Source organism: Podarcis bocagei, assembly GCF_964188305.1.
Source record: "Podarcis bocagei genome assembly, chromosome: 5".
NCBI lineage: Eukaryota > Metazoa > Chordata > Lepidosauria > Squamata > Lacertidae > Podarcis > Podarcis bocagei.
In genome coordinates, this window is record NC_138129.1 from 11,639,922 (window position 1) to 11,656,306 (window position 16,385).

General features: G+C 39.8%; 1 protein-coding gene across 2 annotated transcripts in view; it reads right to left on the reverse strand.

Annotated features, from left to right (window-relative positions):
* The window catches only part of OSBPL2 (oxysterol binding protein like 2), a 70,025-nt gene that overhangs the window by 41,342 nt on the left and 12,298 nt on the right, over positions 1–16,385 (reverse strand). The gene's annotated exons all lie outside the window — the stretch shown is intronic.

The window sequence follows — 16,385 nt, forward strand, 5'->3', positions numbered from 1 at the left end:
TGGCTCAGGATATTTTACTATAAAAAGGTTCAATATCTGGAAAAATAAACAGTATACCGTAATTACTACTGCTTTAAGAGAAGTCAATCTGCTGCTTTTCATACTTGCAGGCTAATGTTTTCTTTTCAAAATCAGAGGGGAAAGCCCAAAAATAATGAAAGGCAGCAAACTGACCACTAAAAGCGGCAGGAATAATACTGCTTACTTTTTCATAGATTCCTTTCTCATTGCAGCTACCGCACCTCTAATAATTTGTTAAGCAACAGTTACAAGTATTTCTCTTACAACACCAACAGATCTTGTAAAGGCTTCAGTGCAAATGATTCTACAGCCTTGAAATAAAGCTATTTATAATATACCTTACACAGTATATCCCCTGTCTTTTTAAAAAGCTTAAAAAGCTGCAAATATTATCTTTAAAATATAAGAAAGAAAGAAATTGAATTACAAAGGTACAAAACATAAAAGTCTCGGTTCAGATAACTGTATGCTTCTGTAACTTTTCGATTTTTGTCTGGGAGAGTATAAAATAAATTGAAAAATATAAAAAAGGAAACAAAAGTTGCATAACACTATAATTATATACTGTACATGCTTGTCTAATAGAAAGGTATATAGATGAAATATGTATTATTATTTTAATACATATATGTTTCTTTAAAACCTCTTTTAATATTATTTTAAAACCTACTATATTTTTTATCAATGCCTTCCAAATGTCATAATATTTGTCTATTCACTGTCAACGTCTATATGCTATCCGTTCTTATGTTGTAAGAATTGTCATATCTTCTATCCATTGATTAAAGGGGGCCATGGATTTATCTTCCCAGTGGATTAATATTAGTCTTTTTAGCTGTAGTGAGGGCGTGGAGAATCCATTTACATTACCAGCTGTCAAGTTCCATATCCTAGGTAGATAATTTAAAATATTATCTTCTGACAATATTAGCTTTTTCCTCAAAGTAATATTTATACAATTTACACCAGCAAGAGGTGCACAGCTTACTGAGATGTACTAGCTTACTGATCAAATATTTTATAAAGTATTTTATTCCAGTGAACCAAAGGTAGTCTAGAAGTTGTGAGCATGCTTCACAAGTGACATCCACAGTTGAATGTGGTGGCGATGAGGAAGAGAGAAAGGGATTAGATCGCTCAAATTCTTGAGATAGCACTGAAGAGGGTGGCCTGAATATTTATGAAATAGTTCACTTTTTCTTGGCAAAATGCACTGTAAATTGCATACATCCCAAATAACTAGGTTTATATATATAAACCTAGCGCGCGCACCAAATACAGGTAATGGATCAGCTCTCACACAGCAGCACTGAATTAATTCTCATGGAATCTGAAAACCAGTTTCTCTTTCAGTAATAGTTCTGAATGCATGAACAAACAAGATAACAAATCTTTGAGACTTTCAGAGGTGCTCTACTGGTGCTACCCTTCCAGCTTGAGCTCTGAAGGCTATACCTCCTAAGCAAACATGAGAGCAGAAATTTATCAGAAGAGCATTTGAGATCCTCCCCGAAATAGCATACCTGATAATAATTTGCTTATTTCAGTTCCCTAGAAAAGCTACAGAAACAATTTGCAAATTAAGCTGAACATGTAGCTGCTAATTCAGGTCACAATGGGGTAGGTAACCCATACCTTTGGTCTGATATGCTCATTTTCAGGGTGGTATGTCCCACTACAATAGATGCCTGTTTAGGACTGACAGTAGCACCATCTTGCATGTTTACTCTCTAAGTTAGGATTTATTTGGCCATGTCACCTCCATACATAAAGCCAACTCTTGCATTCATATAGACTGCACAGTCTATATGAAACACGTGAAAGGATCCAACATAAATTCATGGCTCTGTCTAGATCACTCCTGATTGATCTATTTTTGAAGGAAGCAACGGCTCAATAAACTTGATAGCAAGCATTAATATCTGCAATTGCCTTTCAGAGTTACTGTTGAGATTAAATTTCTTTTCTGAACAAAACAAATGAAAAATGGGAAGAGATACAGCAAAAAAAACAAACATTTAAGCACCTGAAAGACATCTTGGTCAAAGACAGAAAGGGGGAGGGGGCAGAAAAAGAATCAGCCACCTCCAGACATGAAGACATGATCAGTTTTCTTGTTTATAAACTGTTTTAGCAAAACTAATAGAGCTTATGTAGTAGTCTTTTCTGTCCCACTTGACTAATCCCTGAAGTTTCATAAGTGTAATGAAACAGGTTGTCCAAGATGTTATAAATACCAAGATGCCCTAGAACACTGAGCAATGCCATTTGAAAATAAGATTTCTCAACCTGGTTTCTACAAGTCAATGAAATATTCAAATATAAACTTGTTGAGAGCTTGTGGATTAGAGACCTTACTTAAAGAACAATAGTACTTCACCAAATACTACCTGATAAGACATCTTAGGGAGTACACATTATGAGATATATCCAATTCTAGTCCTACACAGAGTAGACTCATTGAAATTAATCAACAGGACAAATTTAGATCAATTTCAATGGGTCTACTTTGAATAGGACTTAGGAAACAACTTGATGCTCCATGTGGGAAAAAGATGAAAAGGTCTGTGCAAAAAATGCCAAAGACAGTCCAAAGGGGTGTAAGACTATCCTGAAAGTTAGTACAGGGGTACCTCAGGTTAAGTACTTAATTCGTTCCGGAGGTCCGTTCTTAACCTGGGTTAGCGGAGTCTGTAACCTGAAGCATATGTAACCTGAAGTGTATGTAACCCAGGGTACCACTGTACATAGAAACAAAAAAGATGGGCCTTAAAGTGACAAGCCAAACACTAGCCACCTGAACACCAAGCACAGAGTAAAGACAATCCAAATTTCTCTTCTGGGGTTAATTGTCATTAGTAAGTGATGTCACAATGATTTCAGTGGGTCTAGTTTAAACATGACCAAGTCTGGATCCTACCCGTATTGTTCAACAACCTTTCCTTTACCTAATGTCTCAGAGTGAAGTAAAAATCACTTCAGGGTGGCTAGTTCAACCTTGACATTCTAGTAGATCTGAGTGACTGTGTGGGCTAGTAGACTATCTTTACTTTGGGCCATGCTTTACATTTGTTCTTATGTGAAGATATGTATTGAGTTAAGGGTTCATTCCCCAGTGTTCTGTATAAAATGATACACTGTCATGAGTCTATGGAGGTGTCATGGAGGGAGTGGTCAGAACTTGAGGAGGAATGGTAAGGGCTCAGGGAATTGGAGCTGGATGACCCCAGGGAGCAGTTTGGGATAGGGAAGCTGAGATCAGGATCTCAAGAAGCATCAGAGTCCAAGGTAGGGATCAACAGTTTGGGGAAAGGAGAACTGGATTCTGGGGAGGACCAATTGGGTTGGCAGCGAAAGTTTCCACCCTTACAATGTCAAACTCTCCTAGTGAGAATGTTGAGGAGCCACCTCCAGTGTTTCCTCCTGCCTATATGGGGCCTTTCTGTACTGGAGAGGCAAATGAGAGTAAGTCAGATTACTGACTGGGCAAGAAAATGACAGCTCCAGCACTTGCAGGTTCAACTCACTTGAAGAAGTGCCTCCTGCTTGCCCAATCTCAAGATCCCGGCTGCTTGCTACACAAACTGTCCCTGCCCCATCTTTCAAAAAGAAGAGACAGTTGGCTTGTCATTTGTTTGATATATGTCTTAACTTGTGCACAGCCATTTATCTGTATCTCTTGCATACCTGCTGTACCTTGTAGCCTATGTCTTGCCAATGAACTGATCAGATGTGGACATTAAAGACTTTGACAGAAACCGAACTGGGAGAGTTAATTGTCCAGCAGTGAAAGTCAAGGCACACCTTATGATTTCTATCTTCCAAATTCTTGCTCTATAAGCTTACACATAAGCCTTGTAGTTATAACTTCTCTCCACGCCTTTAAAGTAAACACCAGCCACATATTTATGCAAGTACTTGCACTACCCAAAAAGTGGCATTTATGTTAGTGTGAAAAATGCATTACTGCCACACCATTCTTCTGCTGAACACTGAGCATGAAAACATGGCCGCAATGAGACAAAACATATTATCTAGCAGTCCACTAATTTTGGCTTAGAACCCAGCCAACATTTTTGTTCATCAGTGACCCTGCCGCTCCTCCATGTTATCCAGTATACAGAAAACACACAAAAATGAAGCAGCAAACTTTTCACTTCATCCCCACCAAAACCCTCAAAATCAGAAGCAGTAGATGCCTCTTCCACTGTTTCTGATCTTCCTAACTATCTGGTATGAACTAATTGTCTCATCTCACACTCAACATTAGAAGGTAAAACAGTAGAAAAGACTCACACGGCCTCTAATTTTCTCCAAAGCACAGCAAAAACAAGAGATGAAACCCTACCCTTTCACAGTTTTAGTTTTTTTAAAAAGGTATCCCACTGAACAGCCCATTCAGGCTCTTGTGCACATTCCTTAGAAACTTGGGAAAGGGAGGGCTAGTTCCTCCCACCTCACTCAAAGTGAGACCAACACCTCCCCTTTTCAGAGTCCTCTTCACATGCACACAATTACCTAAATTGTCTGGTTTATTACAGTTTGATTTAATAACATCTCTTGCTTTAGTCTTCAAGGCACCAAATTTATGGCTGGTATTGACAACCATCTTTGTGGGCCTCTGATTTTATGTATTAATCATATACAGCTATTAAGGAATAAACTTGGGGGGGGGGTTAATAGAAATTGGACCTGTAACAAATGTGGCAGTGTACCCTCACCGCCTAGCAGAAGTGCTGTTCAAAGTTCCAGCCTGTCAGCCATGCACTCATGCAGGATACCATATTATTATTATACTATACAGTGGTATACCTCGGGTTAAGAACTTAGTTTGTTCTGGTGGTCCATTCTTAACCTGAAACTGTTCTTAGCCTGAGGTACCACTTTAGCTAATGGGGCCTCCTGCTGCCGCCGGAGTACGATTTCTGTTCTCATCCTGAAGCAAAGTTCTTAACCCGAGGTACTATTTCTGGGTTAGCAGAGTCTGCAACCTGAAGCGTCTGTAACCCAAGGTACCACTGTATTATTAGAGACTCAAGCAGGGCATTCCACTCCCTCAACGCCAGCTTTGTTTTCTTTTCCAACTGACAGTCAACATTCCATTGTGACTGAACTCAATCCTTACTGGGCTGTTTTGGGGAAAGGGATCAACTGTCCCCTTATGTCTCTCCAGAAAACATTTTTGTACTTCTGCATGTCCTGAAGTTCGCCTGAGCATGCCAGTAACTCCCCATTTGTTTCTTAATGATCCCACTGGCATTCACTACTTGGGTTCCCTAGTAGGAATAATCTCTCTCACTATTGCATAATGTCTGCTTGCTCTCATCAGCACACTATATTCTGTTCAAATGGTAAAATTTGAAACTTGTATAAAGATATTGGAACAGAGATAACACAACTAGTGCAGCACCTCAAGAAGCAAACATTTATTGGCCCTAGTGAACACTTTCCAAGACAATAATGCCCACCCACATTCAGTGTTCGAAACTCCCATTGTTCTAGGCGCATTTTGCGACAGGGAATTACATTAGGGAGAGCAGTTCTTGAGCTCCGGGCATAGTTCCGGCCTAAGATTTCAGATTATAACTGCAGAGTGGAAGGAAAGGAGGACCTTTTTCTGCCTCCCCACTTCCAGCTACTCTCTGAAGACTGGAGAAGAGACCCTCCTAAGAATATTAGGGGGGGTGGGCAGGGGAAGGACTAGGCCATGTGAAAAATGAACATAATATTTTAGCTGCAACTAAATTACAGTGGTACCTCTGGTTAAGAACTTAATTTGTTCTGGAGGTCCATTCTTAACCTGAAACTGTTCTTAACCTGAGACATCACTTTAGCTAATGGGGTCTCCCACTGCCGCTGCACCGCCGGAGCACGATATCTGTTCTCATCCTGAAGCAAAGTTCTTAACCCGAGGTACTATTTCTAGGTCAGTGGAGTCTGTAACCTGAAGTGTATGTAACCTAAAGCATCTGTAACCCAAGGTACCACTATATATGGCTGCAACAACTGAACGTCTAGGCATGCTTTTTATAACAAAAATACAAAGCTGAAAATGAATGTTTTCTGCTTTATATTCTTGTTATAAAAAAGGATGCCTAGACGTTCAGTTGTTGTAGCCATAGCCTAGTTTTAAGGTGCCATTTAGCTCCTAGCTTTCATATCTCAGTTTCTAACACAGCTCACATTATAAAGGGCTTATAACGAACCTACTCTCAGCAGTCAGAAGCATCATAGCCAGACACCAGAGAGAAGTGTCATGAGTGAACATGGACCAGTGGTACCAAATTGTATGTAACAGCCTTACTAGAAAAGCTAACCAACAGACTGAAACTAGCACAGGGACAAATGGAAGAGGTATGGCTCCCCTTTATTACATACACAGTCCAACAAGACAACAAGAACCCACTGACAGCATATGAATCAATCTTTCTTTGGCGATCACTCGTAGCCAAGTAAGATTGTCGGCCACGAACACAGTCTTAACAATGAGTCTGTGGGGGAGGGAGATTGTTGGGTTAAGTCAGCCATATTGTTTCATATTTCCATATGAATCAATATGGCTAACTTGACCCAACAATCTCCTCCCCTTCCCCATGCAAACAAATCTCACTGCAGTCAACTAAAAACAACTAAATGATGCCCTGTCAACTAAATGATGAAATGATGCCCTGGGCCCCATCCAATCTCTTACTACTGAGGAAATATAATAAATGAATAGACGGAGAACCTATCAAAGTGAAGCTGACATAAAACCCCCACATATGAACCAAGTATTATCACCCCTCCTTCTGCCCCAACTTTATGCTGTATACAACATTAGCATCTCACTTTAAATGTAAAAAAGATTCTACAACCCAAAAAAAGAGACGAGGCATGTACTATTAAAGAAAATCTTTAACAAAAAATTTAAAAAAAAAACCGAAAGAAACAAGCATTTCTCTAGTACACTTACTTAGAGGTAAGCCTCAGTAAACTCAAAGGACACATACTTCCAAGAAAAAAGTATTTAAGAACTGAGTGAAAATGATCAATCCCTACATTTGGCCACAGACCTTCCTCGGTGTTAAGGTGGCATAAAACTGGTCAATGTGAAGTATCTCTCTTGCATAGGAACCGTTCAGGATCTCTTTACAATACACTTATGTCATTCTTGCTATATCATACAGCATTCTACAAAACTTGGGCAAACTACAGACTGGTACATCCTGATAAATATATCTATATTGCATTCAAGCATTATTACTTCTTCAAAGTACTCATCCCTCTTTCCTATTACACCATATACAAGCATGGTTTATGCCTTCATTTTTATAGGAGGGAAGCACTGTAACTTAATTAACAAGCCAATCCCATGAGCCTATCTGCATCTACCAGCTTTGCATTTCTATCTCTTTCACCACACTCCATTGCTAAACTCCTGGAAGAAGACTAACACTGGAATCCTATACATATCTAGTCAGAAGCAAGTCCTACTGAGTTCAGTGGGATTTTCCCCCAGGTAAGCAAATACAGGATTGCAGCCTCACTGAAAGCCCCATAAAGGTAAAGGTACCCCTGACCATTAGGTCCAGTCACAGACAACTCTGGAGTTGCGTGCTCATCTCACTCTATAGGCCGAGGGAGCCGAATTTTGTTTGCAGAGTCATGTGACTAGAATGACTAAGCCTCTTCTGGCGAACCAGAGCAGCACACAGAAATGCCGTTTACCTTCCCGCTGGAGCGGTACCTATTTATCTCCTTGCACTTTGACGTGCTTTCAAACTGCTAGGAGGGCAGGAGCTGGGACCAAACAACAGGAGCTAACCCCGTCGTGGGGATTCAAACCGTCGACCTTCTGATCGGCAAGCCCTAGGCTCTGTGGTTTAGACCACAGCGCCACCCGCATCCCACTGAAAGCCCCCATAGCCCCTCCCATTTTGGGAGCCATATGTGCTTTCCAATTCCTGAAATGGCAGAACTTGCTCTGGAGAACTTTGTGTACTCACTGTAGAGCAGTTTGTGTCACTTCAGGAACTAGAAAATTATTCCACACTCAAGAAGTTACAGTGACAACATCCACTAAGTTCCTGCTCCCATGTTATGGCTGCTTTTATGAACTCAGTGCATCTAGAAACACACTAATAAAAAATTAATTATTGTGACAAATGACCGCAACAACTCTCAGTGAAACACACAAAACAAAGCAGATAAAAGTCACTCTCTGGGGAAGCATTTTTCTGTCAGTGGAAACATAAGATGACACCAATAGTTGCAGCTAATTAGAAGAGAATGCAGCATGTCAAGAAGAGTCTCTTTTCAAGACAAAGAGACTGAGTAAATTTGTACTGCACATTGTCCCAGAAAACCTGAAGTCAAAGCTACATATGGCAATTTCCAACTATGTTGTGTTATCATTGAGAGGGCAGTTTCTTGGCAAAGTTAAGCAATTCTCCCCTTTTACTTCAATGGAACAGTTAAGCACATGCTTGACTCTCCTATGAAAATTAATAAAACGTAAGCATTTTAGCTCTGGCTATCTTGTGCTCAAAATGTATAACTATATTTTTATATAAAACATAAAGTCTTGACACCTTAAGTCTTAACCTTCAGATTCCTCAACTATTAAATAAATGCATATATTCAAGGATGGCTAGTACCCCAGTTTTAAACATTTATGCAAACTTTTAAAAAAAAGAAATTTCATCAATACACATGAAGCTTTGAGCGCCATCATTAAACAAAAACAAAAACCTAGTTTCCCTACTCAAAGCAGGTTCAATCTAAATATTGATAAGTTAAGACTTGTGAACTGATTCAGGCTACAATCCTATGCACACTTAACTAGAGGTGAACCTCAATAAACTAATGGCCTTTATTTCTGAGGAAATATGTTTAGAATTCCTTATGGTTCTACAAAGTCTAAAGTAGTTTCTGTAGCAGTCAGTAATGTCAAAGTAGAGTAGCAAAAGTTAAAGGTCAACAAATAAACCAGAACAAGAAAAATATATTGAAAAGTAGATATGAGTGTTTGGGCCAGGAAAGCAGATTTAATTCCTTTAATGCTATCACCTAAATTGCAGAAAGAAATTAAACAGATTTACAAATGTTTGGGCCCAACGTGTTAAAATGCCCTGTTAAGTTAGTACTATAATCAAATGCAGACACATTTATTCAGGTTTAAAACCTTTTCCTATTTTTTTCTTTAAATGCTAATGTAACAAAGATCCACCAGAATGACAGTGCAGCCCAGGGCAGAGTTTGATCAGCCTTTTATAATTACAGGTGAACTTTCATAAAGATAAAAATGTCAACGGACTTACATGCTCTCTCTCTCTGCTGCTTCTCCCAGTTGAAATTGAAAGAATAGTCAAATGTCATTGGCACATCCTTAAAGACATTCCTGGGTGTGTTGTGATTCCCCGTTTTGCCAAACGACGCACTAGGTCACTGAGGGACATGTTGGCACACACAGATTTAAAACCTACACTTACACAACGGACCTTAACCAACTCTCCACGATGTTTTTTTAGAAGTGGTCACTGCACCTCATGTAAATATGCATTGCAGGTGAAAGAGTTTTCTAATAAAGAAGGCTTTAAGTTTGTTTTGCAATTATTTGCCACATGCACCACTTCACGCATAATTTATGTAATTATGTGCAGTTGTGGGTTATTGTATGTAGGACCCGCCATTAGACCCATCAGGGTCAGGATATCTGAGCATCGTTCCAGAATCAGAAATGGTGTTGTTGACGTGCCTTTGGTACAACATTTTACTCAAGCGTCACATTATGATGAGGATCTAACATTTTTTGTCATCTTGGCACATCAGGGACCTATTGATTAGAACAAGCTAAAAAGATTCTTTTGCAGAAAGAAACCAGATTTATTTTTCTACTCAACACTTTAAATCCTTCAGGCTTGAATACACAATTAGATTACAGCTGTTTTTTATGAGTTATTACATGGTTAACATCTTAAAGGAATATTATCAATTTCTTTAAAAAATTATTTATGGTTTTTAGTTAAAATATGGTCTCTTTAAGAAGCATTTACAGAAATTATAGCCACCTGTGGTTGTAACCAATATTGCCTCTCTCTATATAAAGAGGCATTAGGTTAATGGTCATGATGACTGAATCCATTATGTTCCATGTCTCTGATATACAAGGATACGGTATGTAAATTTATTGTTTAGTATGTGTGTTATGTTACTTGGTTTTGTGTAAAATTGCATCACATTATGTTTATTTATATAATCCAGAGTATGCACGGCTGACGAAGCCCAGTTGGGCGAAACAAGGAATTATCATGGAATCCTTGTCTTATTTTCTGCATGTGCCATTCTTCCAAGTTTTTCTTCTGATAACTACATACAAATAACGCTAAAATTCTTAAGCATCTTCATGTGGAACACTACAAGATTGAAATAAGAATTCCACACCGTGGATATTGCCAATATATGAACTGAATAGATTATATTTCTTGATCTATCTGCTGGACTTTAATTTCTCATAATATGTTTTGTTTATATAATACATTGGTCTATAGAACCATATATTTTGATATATGTTGAATTGCATTTAAAAAGAATTTATATAGTTACATACAGCCTGTTGCGTTGTTTGTGTTGTTATCAGCTGCTCCCAGTTCGCCACCACAAGCAGAACTGAATGAATGGAACTACATTTCTTGGACACTACTTTCTCCCTAATCCTATAAAGCAGGGGTAACACCTCTGGTGTGTTGATATTTTCACCCCTCCCATTGACAGACTCCTGATTTGATGTTTTGAGAAAGGAGGGGGCGGAAACTGCTCTTCTACTCTTCCGCTCCTGACTGACTGCCTGACTGTGTGTGGAGAGAGTCTTATCTATGTAGTGACTAGAAAGGAAGCCCTGTTTAGGGAAGTTTTAATGTTTAATTGTATTTTAGTGTTTTGTTGGAAGCCGCCCAGAGTGGCTGGGGAAACCCAGCCAGACGGGCGGGGTATAAATAATAAATTATTATTATTATTATTATTATTATTATTATTATTATTATTATTGATGGCTGAGTGGGAGATGTAACACTCATGCAAGCCAGTAGTTCGTTAGTTTGTAGTAGCTATTAGAAATAAAAGGAGTTATGCTTCACAGCTAGCTTCCGCGTTATTTATACTCTGCATGAGTCTGGTGCTCACAATGCACAATTGTGGGTCCAGTACACTGGGACCTGCTTTCCAGGATTGGAAGGTCTCTGAAAGTGCTCCAGTCGCCTAGCCCAGTCGGGGCAGAACCAGTTATTGGGCTCGGTTGCTGACATCAGTTGAAAGGCGTACTGACATGGAGTTCATGTTGTGCTCCTTCTGAGGTAGTTTGTCCACCTTTGGTCCCCACCCCGCACTCAGCTCTCACCTGTGGCTCCTAGAAGGTGTCAGCATGCAACAGTGGTCACATGCCAGGATCAGCTTCAACTGGTCAGATAAACCAGGTGAGGGTACCCAATGGGTCTCAAACCCTCAGTGAGTTACAGACTTCCCCTGCATGTGTAGATAGGCTCAAGTGGATTGAGCAGATGAGACAAATAGTGGGTCCCACAGTCAAGATGGTGGTTTCTGCACATGCTGCAGGGGGAAGTGAGGGGCAGATGGGGCTCAACAACCTAGGAAGGTAGCTTTGATCCTAAATCTCCTCTGCCTTGTGGGATATCTTCAGGAGAAGAAAAGGCTAAGGAGTACACCCAACACAAATTTGGAGTGGAGTCTCTAGGACAGTTGGATGGTGCCTTGCATGCCTCTTTCCAGCAACTCCTGCAGCAAAGTTGGTGCCATACATATGGCTCTGCTTTTCTTTCAACCACATCAGCAAGGCTGAGAGGAGTCTTGTCATCTGGGCAGTCCAGAACCTCCATACACACTGCACAGGTATGTGCTCTGGGGAGGTCACTTCAGTGCAGCTAAAATAGCAGTTCAACTTCTCCCAAAAAGGTGCATTCTATTGCCTTTCGAGACGAATGGATGCCAATAACGACAACCTACACTTACTCCACCTGTAGCAAGAAGGAAGTGTTGAGCCTCAAGCCCATTCCCAAATTTTCCTCAGGGCAAACCTCCTGAACAAGCAAAGTTCCACATCAATATTTTTGGAAAGCTTGCTTCCTAGGATACTTAAAGAACTCTAACAGTTTGAGCAGATCAATACATATATTCATAAGTTTTCTCCTTACAGGTCTGATAAAAAAAAATCAAAATGTAGCTTTTCAACTCCAAATGACAGCTTCTCTTCCTATAAAAATTGATTTATGGAATTAGGTTACCAACTGCATTCATCTAACACAGCCTTCCCCAACCTGGTGCCCTCTGGAACTCTGGCCAGCACAGCCATACAATAACATGGAATATGCACAAGGTGCAATTGTAAATCAAATGTTCAATTCTTTCAATTCAATATATAGGCTGTGACAATACCAAAAGCAGCATGGTTAAACCAAAAGATACAGTTCTAGTTGATAAGTAAACTTTTTTCCTTCTCTGAACTGTTGCCCGTATAACAATAATGTATTCTACATCCAAAAAGTGCCTTGAGAAACTACACTAAATGAGCAAAAGCCTGTAAACAAGCAAAATACATTGTTGTCTATATAAGCAACAGAAAAAAGGATTAAAATCTAAGATGCCAGTTGGAAACAGGGACAAAGGATACAGCTACATTTCTTGTGAAACATTCTATCATTAATATTTGGAAACATTCTAAACCTTTCATCAAGTATAGTTCTGTGATTTCCAGTTTCATGTTGTTGTTGTTGTTGTTTTTAAAAAAACAACAACACCTGAAAGAGTATGTTCTGGACTACTGATGCATACTATTATGTTTCACCACCACTGCTGTACATACAACTACAGTGGTACCTCGGGTTAAGCACTTAATTCGTTCCAGAGGTCCGTTCTTAACCTGAAACTGTTCTTAACCTGAAGCACCACTTTAGCTAATGGGGCCTCCTGCTGCTGCCGCGCCGCCGGAGCACGATTTCTGTTCTCATCCTGAAGCAAAGTTCTTAACCTGAGGTACTATTTCTAGGTTAGCAGAGTCTATAACCTGAAGCATATGTAACCTGAAGCATATGTAACCCGAGGTACCACTGTACCGATATCTGATATGAAGCAGCAAACAGGAATAATGGAATCCATAAAAGAAATCATTCCTCCATGTTCAAGCACTGGGAGACACTGTAATGCTTCGTGTAAATTTGTGGCGGCTAGGGAAAGCACCCACTCTCCAAATATGTAATAAGATTTTAATACAGCACTAGTATTAAAATCAATTTCAAATACAAAACAGACCCAGACTGGAATAAAAATATCCACTTAAAAAGCTTATTGAAAAAGGAAAGTCTTCAATAGGCAGCAAGACAACAGCTGTCTAATGTGCAGTGGGAGGAAGCTCTAAAAGGCTACCTGCTGTCACAGTAAACAAGATTCCTACTTCATACAGAATGGACCTCTTGATGAGATGGTATCTACAGGATGCCCTCTCCTGCAGAGGACAATGATCAGCTGGGTATGTAACGGGTGAGACAATCTTTTAGGTATTCTGGTCCCAAGCTACAAAGGACTTCGTACACCAGTACCAGATCCTTAAACTTAGCCTACTAGCTAACTGGCAGCAAGTGCAGCATTTTCAGCAGTAGAATAACATTATGGCAGTGACTGATCATTGGGCAGCCTACGTTGATGCTTTCTACACAAGCTCTAGTGTCTGAGCCCACATAGAGTGCATTGTAGTAATCCAACATTAAGTTTACCACAGACAATCAAGCTATCCTGGTCCAGAAACAGTTGCCGCTATCTTTCCTGCCAAAGCTGGAAAAAGGCGCTCCTAGCTACTGAAGTCACCTGAAGTCAGAGAGATGGATCCAGGAGCAACCCAACTATGAGCACGCTCCTTCAGGGGGAGTACAACCCCATACAAAACAGGAAATTTCTCATTCTCCCTGTAGTCCCCTGAAAAGCTGCCCTACAAGTTGAGGGTGTTGAATGGTTTTTCTTTAAATGTAAAGGTTCATCATTGTTCCACTCCATGTGTATGTCTTTAAGGGGCCGGAGTAAGGGCCAGAGCAAACTAACGAGACCCAGCTTTACAGCTGTGTAACATAGCAGGTGCTGCTGAGTTGTATTTGATTAAGGCGTGTCAGCATTTGGGTAGAGTATATAAGGAGCAGCACCTAGCTCTCCCATTACCCTGGGGGATGGGTTGGTGGTTGGGTCTGGTTTGTTGATGTATTTAGTGTAAATGGAGTTTTTGTTTTTCTTATTAAAACCTTCTTTATGTTATTTTTGAGTCCTTTCTTTTTAATGCATGGTCTCCCCAGCAAGCTCTCTGCAGCGTTATTATACTGCAAAAAGCCAACAGAGGGATCCTCCAGAACAACATGTGAAGTGGTGCTTGGGTATGCAGGAGAAGGGGAAACTGGCAAAAAATCATTTCCCCTTCCTCTGGTGGGAGGCACCAATTGATCAGAGACCATTCTGTTCACAGAAGGGCATGTCTGGATCCAATCCTTTATTATTTGATTGGAGTTTTTTTAATCACATATTTCCATAAGACCAATCATACTGAAGGGGTGGGGAAACTATTTTGGTTGAGATGTTACCCACACATGCGACATCTTATAAGAGGGGTTTTTTTCCCTGAATGAGAAAGAAGGGGAAATGTCTCTTCTAAGGCAATTTCTGCCACCCATGGTTTTAATGTACCTGCATTAAGAACAAACAATGGCTGTGCACCATGTCAACTGATAAAGTGTGGTCTTTTTTTTAATCAACTAACTAAATATTGAACCCTGATTATTCTGCTTTATTAACTTTTTTACGCAATGTGTACAAATTTTGTCATCAACTTGCAATTAACCAGTGTACTCAAAATTCAAAACAACTGCCGTGAGACGTTTTATATTCATTTGCCTTTGAACATTTCTAGCAAAAACAGAGGGGGGGAGTGAAGGGAGAATCACACCCTTTTAAAAAAGCTGCTTCTTCATACCTTTCACTATGCAAACACAACTAAATTATCTACTAATTCATTTAAAGCAGCCTGGGTAGGCTAACTGACTTAACAGTACAGTATTTACAAAAATGAAGAGGAAAGATTTCAGAAGTTCTGCCAAAATTTCTAGCTCTGGAAAACATAGATGTTACCCAGAAAGATTACACCAGTTGGATACAATATTGGATACAATATAAACACTTGCCCACAAATTACATCCTGGGTAATCCAACATGACCACCAATCTGTCTTTATGGATTTTTCTACTTTGGGGAAACTTGCTATGAACCCAATTTACTTTTGTATGCTTTGTTTAGGTTTATTTCACTGTACTGTACTTACATAAGGGATTTGCTTTGTTTTAGTTACAGTGCAATAAATTTCCCAAGAGATATATAGGTCAAAGTTTCTGAAGTCTAATGTTTGACATTCTCAATTTAAAGCTATGATTAATTAACAATTAACTCTTAATCATTACAGTTCAGATACTTGTCAAGCACTGGTATTTAAAAAGAGGAATATTTTCAACAAAAGCGTCAAAACATTACCTAATTCATCTGTCAGATCAATTCAAGCTTTGGGTCAGTAGTCTTATCAACTACCTTAAAATGCTAAAGAAACTAATATTAGTGTAATGAGTCTTCTATCAAGCAGGGAATCACCTACCTCCATCAGTTACTGAAATAATAAATTCAACAGATGGTAACTCAAATACAGTGGTGCCTCGCAAGACGAAAAGAATCCGTTCCGCGAGTCTCTTCGTCTTGCAGTTTTTTCGTCTTGCGAAGCAAGCCCATTAGCGGAATAGCGCTATTAGCGGCTTAGCGGGCTTAGCGGATCAGCTGATAAGCGGCTTAGCGGATCAGCTGATAAGCGGCTTAGCGGCTTAGGATCAGCTGATAAGCGGCTTGGGAAAAGGGGGGGAGGGGAAAACCCGCAGGAACTCGCAAGACATTTTCGTCTTGCGAAGCAAGCCCATAGGAAATTCGTTTTGCGAAGCACCTCCAAAACGGAAAACCCTTTCGTCTAGCGGGGCATTCGTCTTGCGGGGCACCACTGTATATTAAAAGCTTTTTCCTCATCTCACCACGATACCCATTCAACAATCAAATTCCCTTGGTTTCCCAATTGTGTGAACACTAGTACAGTTACTTCCACCTATTTGCAATAATATAAAGTTCCAGACTACATACCGTATTTTTTGCTCTATAAGACTCACTTTTTCCCTCCTAAAAAGTAAGGGGAAATGTGTGTGCGTCCTATGGAGCGAATGCAGGCTGCGCAGCTATCACAGAAGCCAGAACAGCAAGAGGGATTGCTGCTTTCACTGTGCAGTGCTCCCTCTTGCTGTTCTGGCTTCTGA